The sequence below is a fragment of the Salvelinus sp. IW2-2015 genome, unplaced genomic scaffold, assembly GCF_002910315.2.
Source record: "Salvelinus sp. IW2-2015 unplaced genomic scaffold, ASM291031v2 Un_scaffold1775, whole genome shotgun sequence".
NCBI classification, from domain to species: domain Eukaryota; kingdom Metazoa; phylum Chordata; class Actinopteri; order Salmoniformes; family Salmonidae; genus Salvelinus; species Salvelinus sp. IW2-2015.
In genome coordinates this window covers 84,778-91,277 of record NW_019943151.1, presented here as the reverse complement: position 1 = coordinate 91,277, position 6,500 = coordinate 84,778, and the positions used below count along the sequence as shown (strand labels likewise).

Below are 6,500 nucleotides of genomic sequence, written 5' to 3'. Positions count from 1 at the left end.
TTACAAGACCTCTACATGCTTTGTAAGTAGGAAAACCTGCAAAATCGGCAGTGTATCAAAACTTGTTCTCCCCACTGTATATGTACAAGTATATAGGGAATAGGGGGAATTTGGGTCACACAGAATAACCTGGGTAAACCACGTGTTTACTTAAAACAGGACACAGATTAATGCTACTCACCACTATGGCCCTTTCACGTTTTTCCGAATATCTTGGATTTTCTGTTTCTCTTTTCTGACGAAGGAGGAACAGAACACAGCATTGGAGGAGATAGTAACCAAAAAAGAGATAACATCAGCACAATTATTCCTCGTCTATGAACCTAAGATCCCACTAAGAAGGCTGGTAGTTCCTCTCCAGTTCTAGGCCCTGGTGTTAACACGCTAGAGTCGGTGTTGTGTTCAGGCCAGACAGGAAGTAAGATATCTCTACCAAGTAACAACTTGTAAGTCCTATGTAACTCAGACATACAGTAAGATATCTCTACCAGTACAACTGTATCCTATGTAAACTCGACAGTAAAGATATCTCTACCAGTTACAGCTGTAGTCCCTATGTAACTCAGACAGACAAGTAGAAGATATCTCTACCAGTAACAACTGTAGTGCTATGTAAACTCAGACAGTAAAGATATCTCTACAGATACAACTGTAGTCCTATGTAACTCAGACAGTAATGATATCTTCTACCAGTACACCTGTAGTCCTATGTTAACTCAGGCAGTTAAGAATATCTCTACCAGATACAACTGTAATCCTAATGTAACTCAGACAGTAAGATATCTCTACCAGTTACACCTGTAGTCCTATGTAAACTCAGGCAAGTAAATATCTCTTACCAGTACACCTGTAGTCCTATGTAACTCAGACAGTGTAGATATCTCTACAGTACAACCGTTAGTCCTATGTAACTCAGACAGTAAGATATCTCTACCAGATTACACCTGTTAGTCCTATGTAACTCAGAACAGTAAGATATCTCTACCAGTACAACCGTATAGTCCTATGTAACTCAGACAGTAAGATATCTCTACCAGTACCAACCTTATGCCTATGTAACTCAGACAGTAAGATATCTCTACCAGTACAACATTGCTAGTCCTATGTAACTCAGACAGTAAGATATCTCTACCAGTACAAACTGTAGTGCTATGTAACTCAGACAGTAAGATATCTCTACCAGTAAACTGTAGTCCTATGTAACTCAGACAGACAGTAGACCTCTGTCTTTCTAACACAGGCACAGAAAGCCTTTGCAAGCAAAACACATTATCCATAGACCCCTAGCTATCTCCAAAAATAGCCCAATAATAGCTATGACATAACATAGCGACATAACAGTTAACAATGTGACTTGCAAGTAATAAGTCAGACGGTCAGGGGAGAGTCAATGCCTTCACGTACGGAAAGCCTTCTACAGCCGATACGTGTTCTGCTGTAGCAAAGAGAAGATCTTAAGATGCTTTTAGGGGGAACCAGACCCACTTGATAGAGTAGTCCGCATGGCTGTACAGTAACAGTGTGGGTGTTTGGTCAACTGAATACAGCCTAGTTAACGCTGCTTTGTACTGTACAGTGTGTGTTGGTTCACTTGATAGAGCTTAGTAGCCTGGCTGTATACAGTACAAGTGTGTGTTGGTCACTGATACAGCTAGTCCGCCTGGTGTAACAGTAACAGTGTGTGTTGGTCACTGATTAGAGGCTTAGTCGCCTGGCTGTACAGTACAGTGCCCCGTTGTTTTGGTCACTGATACCGTAGTAAGCCTGGCTTTGACGTACATGGTTGTTTGGTCACTATACAGCTAGTAAGCCTGGCTGTAACCAGTACAGTGGTGTTGTGTCACTTGATAAGCTAGTAAGCTGGCTTTGTACAGTTACAGTTGTGTGTCTTTATGGTCACTGATACAGCTAGTCCAGCCCTGGCTTGTACGAGTACAGTGTGTGTTGTCCACTTGATACAGCTAGTAGCCTGGTGTACCAGGTAACAGTGGTAGTTGGTCCACTGAAGAGAGTAGTCGCCTGGCTTTTTACAGTACAGTGGTGGGTGTTGGTCACTGATAGAGCTAGCTAAGCCTGGCTGTACGAGTACGAGTGTTGTGGTTTGGTCCATGATAGAGCTAGTAGGCCTGGCGTTACAGTACAGTGTGTGTTTGTTCACTGACAGAGCAGTCGTCCCGGCTGTACAGTACAGTGCTGTGTTGGTCACTGATTAGAAGCTAGTAGCCGGCCTTGTACGTACAGTGTGTGTTGGTCACTGATACAGCTGTTAGCCTGGTTGTACAGATACAGTGTGTGTCTGGTCACTGATAGAGCTAGTAGCCTGCTGGCAACAGTAACAGTGTGTGTTGGTCACTGATACAGCTAGTCGCCCTGGCCTGTACAGTACAGTGGTGTGTTTTGGTCACTTGATAGAGCTAGTCGCCCTGCTTGTACAGTACAGTCGTGTGTTTGTTGGTCCCCACTGATAGAGCTAGTTTTGCTGGCGTACAGTACAGTGTGTGTTTGGTCAGGATGAGCTAGTAGCCTGGCTTACTAGACCAACGTTCCCAGTGTGTTGTTTGGTCACTGATAGAGCTAGTCCCTGGCTGCTACGAGTAGTGTTGTGGTTGGTCACTGGGATAACATAGCTAGTCGCCTGGCGTCAGTCGGTTTTATGGTACTTGAATAGTCTTGTTCAGCACGTGTGTGTTGGTTACTTGATGAGAGCTAGTGCCCTGGCTGGTACAGTTAACAAGTGGTGTGTTTGGTCACTGATACGACGCTAGTCGCCTCGGACTGTAACACGTACAAGTGTGTTGGTTGTATTATCACTGAGTACGCTTAAGTTCTGTCCCTGCTTGTACAGTAACAGTGGGTGTGTTTCGAAAAGCCATGCGGGTCACTGGATAGAGCTAGTCCCCTGGCGTACCGAGTGACAGTGGTGTGTTGGTCACTGATACAGCTAGTCGTCCTGGCTGTAACGTTTACGGTGTGTGTTGCCTACCCTCGATCAGGATAATACCCACAATGGAACCTGCTAACAAGTACAGGTGTTGTGTTGGTCACTGATACATCTAGACAGCCCAAGGCTGCCTAGCACGATCAGTGTGCTGTGGTCTTGACAAGCTCGTGCTGGTACTGATTAGGAGCCTAGTCCCCCTGGAACTGATACCCAAGATGGAGACCAAATAAGTGTTTTTGGTTCACGTGATAGAGCTAGGTCGCGCTGGCTGTACAGATGTGTGGTGGTGTTGGTCTACCTGGATACAGCTTTAGTCCCTGCTGTACAGTACATTTTAGTGTGAGCTCACTGACTGAGCAGCTAGTTAAGCGCGCAACCTACTCAGAATCTTACAGTGGTGTGCCTTGGCGTCACTGATAACAGCTATAGTCGCCTGGCTGTACAGTACACGGTGTGGTGTTGGTCAGCTGATACAGCTGAGGTTCAGCCTGGCTGTGTACAGATACAGTTGTTGTTGGTCTACTGATAGAGCTAGGTAGCCCCTGCTGTACAGTTACAGTGTTGCTTGGTTACTGGATACAGCTAGCTGCGCTGGCTGTACAGGTACAGTGTGTGTCTGCGTTACCCTGTATCACGGAGCTAGTCCCCACGTAAGACGTGTGCTTTGTAGATACACTAGCGGCTGTACATAAAGTGTTATTGTTTCACGTGATAGAGCTAGTCCTGCCGTGTACAGACAGTGTTGTGTTGGTCACTGATAGAGCTAGTCGCCTACCGGCTGCAACCTCTACCGCAGTTACAGTCCGTGTGTTGGCACCGTGTTAGACTATCAGCTTCTGTGGCTGTGACAAGTTACTCAGTGTGTGTGGGTCACTGAGAAGCTGGTCGGCTGTACAGTTACAGGGGTTGTGGTATGGTCGCACTGATAAGCTAGTTGCCTGGTGTACAGTACAGGTGGTGTTGTGTCACTGATACAGTCGTCGCCTGGGCTGACCACGTACAGTGTGCTGTTGGTCACTGATACAGCTCATCGATGGCCCTGAGTCAGTGTTGGCCGATCCAGCTGTGAGCGGATGTTAACGTAGAGTTGTGTGAGTGCAGCTGATAGAGCTTAGCGGCCTGGCGTGTACTGTACAGTGGGGGCTCTACAGTAGTGCCGGAGGAAAACCATAAGTCTCTTGGTCTCACTCACAGGCAGGGAGTTCTCTGATATAGCAAAAATTTGCATGGTAATGAAGAAATAGGTGATTCTTATATATTGAACCTATATGTCAAATGAATCAGGTATGAGCTGTGTTCTGTACCACAGTGAATAACATGTAGCTCCCACTACTGCCCCGAATTTAAAGAACGTCCTCATTTGCCTGGCTGTACAGTACAGTGTGTGTTGGTCACTGATAGAGCTAGTCGCCTGGCTGTACTGTACAGTGGAGGCTCTACAGTAGTGCCGGAGGAAAACCTAGTCTCTTGTAGTCTCACTCACAGGCAGGGAGTCTCTGATGATAACAAAATATGGTTATGAAATAGGTATATATATATCTGGACCTATATGTCAAATGGAGATTCAGTATGAGCTTTTCTTAACAGTGGATAACATGTACTCACTCTGCGTTAAAACCATTGACGTGTAGAATCCTCATCTGTTTCACAACAGTGCTTTTCCCGGACTCTCCAGCACCTTCGGAAATGAAGCGAACAGGAGGACAGAACGTTACAATGTGTTGCTGATAACGGAACGATAAAGGGGGTCATCTTGTTACCGTTCAAAAAAATGAATAAGAATGTTATCGAAATTTATTTATTTGCTAAGCTTCGCTTCCATCAATATCCACCAGCATGACATATTGCGAAAGCTGTCAAAAAATACGTGTTAGGGTAAACGAAATGATATTTAAGTCACACAGTGTTCGGGCCAATCCGTTTAATAAAACCGTACCCAATAACAACAGCCGGTGCGTCGCTTTATATTCTTGTCTTTCTTTTTGCAACTGTTTTTCAATTTTTTTATTCGCCTCTTGTTGTGCCTTTTCGTCGATGCGTTGATCTTCAGTCTTGCTGTTGCCCAGACAACTCATATCTTCCATTAAACTACCTCGTCTATCGAAAATACGAAATAATAGCCAAAGACGTTATCATGAAAAACCAGAATGGTGCGATGCTTCTCAGCCGTTATGACGGCTATGTTCTCCCCGTTACGATTCCTTTTCTCCCCGCAACCGGACCTTCCTTCGGCATCCACACTAATTTTTGATTCGCGCCCCCTCCTCCCCCCCAAAAAACAACTCGAATAGTTGAAATAACAAGAGGATACATACACAAGAGAACGAAGGTTTTCTGGAAACAGACCAAGTGTTTCCCTCTCAGTATTGAATCTAAATGTCTATTCGGTCTCTTTAACTCAGCACTGCCTCTTTCTGTTGTACCGTGAACCGAGCGTCAAAAAACCTCCCGTCGCCACAATGAAACAACGCTGCTGCTCGCTCACACACCTACATACCGCTTACATATTATTTGATCATTTCTGTGAGAAGGGTAGGAGGGCCATTATAATCACACGTCCCCCCCCCCTCCCCACCACCAGACCTTCCAGCGGCCAGCTATCAGTCCTGAAAACGACGAGAAGGAAGAGACTATCCACCTGCACAGGTTGGGCAGGAGGGTTGGGTCGTTCTTTCGACCGAGAGAAATGAACGAGAGTTGACTAGTCCGTTTAATTGACCCTGACCTCGGGTTTAGGTTATCAATCGTAGCCTACAAAACTAAATAATATCCCACTATAAAACAGGTTATCAGTCACCTACACAAAAACAACACGATCTAAAAACAACAAAACCCGGGAGCAGCAACGTGATCATTTCTAAACCCTAAACAAAAAACTTTTGCTACCAACTCATATCACTTCTTCCATTTGAATTCAGTATAGTCCTGTCATCTGATAAATTATCCATGGGATTAGGTTTTCTATCGTGCGCCTTCGATGCCCTCCGCTGATAAACCCCACCGAAGGAGAGAGACCCTCCGCTCCAAAAGCATTCCCGAGCAACCGTGGGAAAAGCCGGTTCTCTGTACCGCGGTTATTCTCCACGCTGGCGCGCAACTGACAGAACCTGGAGGAGAGCGCTGCCCATATTCACAGATGTTTACGGTAACGGCCGGTTCACACGGTTGCTGCGTAGCACCGGCATGATGGAGTGTGTATGTTTTAGCATGTTTCTATTTTAATAGATGTTACATTCTATCTCATAACAAAGAATACCTATCACGAGATGTCATTTTAACTGTAGCAATAGATACGGATAAAATCAAATATCAGACACAGGACTGAATGGAATAATAATAAACATCTGGCTACATCCTCCACGTTACCATTACTACATCCTCCACGTTACTACATCCTTCACCGTTACCGTTACTACATCCTCCACCGTTACTACATCCTCCACCGTCACTACATCCTCTACATCCTCCACCGTTACTACATCCTCTATGTTACTACATCCTCCACCGTTACTACATCCTCTACGTTACTACATCCTCCACCGTTACTACATCCTCCACC

General features: G+C 45.3%; 1 long non-coding RNA gene across 1 annotated transcript in view; it reads right to left on the bottom strand.

Moving 5' to 3' along the window:
• LOC139024677 (uncharacterized) overlaps positions 1-6,500 on the bottom strand; it is a 29,031-nt gene that overhangs the window by 4,518 nt on the left and 18,013 nt on the right. Inside the window, exons 2-3 of the long non-coding RNA XR_011476012.1 lie at positions 4,547-4,619; positions 182-235 (exon numbers count right to left, since the gene is read on the bottom strand). This is a non-coding gene — a long non-coding RNA (uncharacterized lncRNA). The remainder of the gene's footprint in view (positions 1-181; positions 236-4,546; positions 4,620-6,500) is intronic.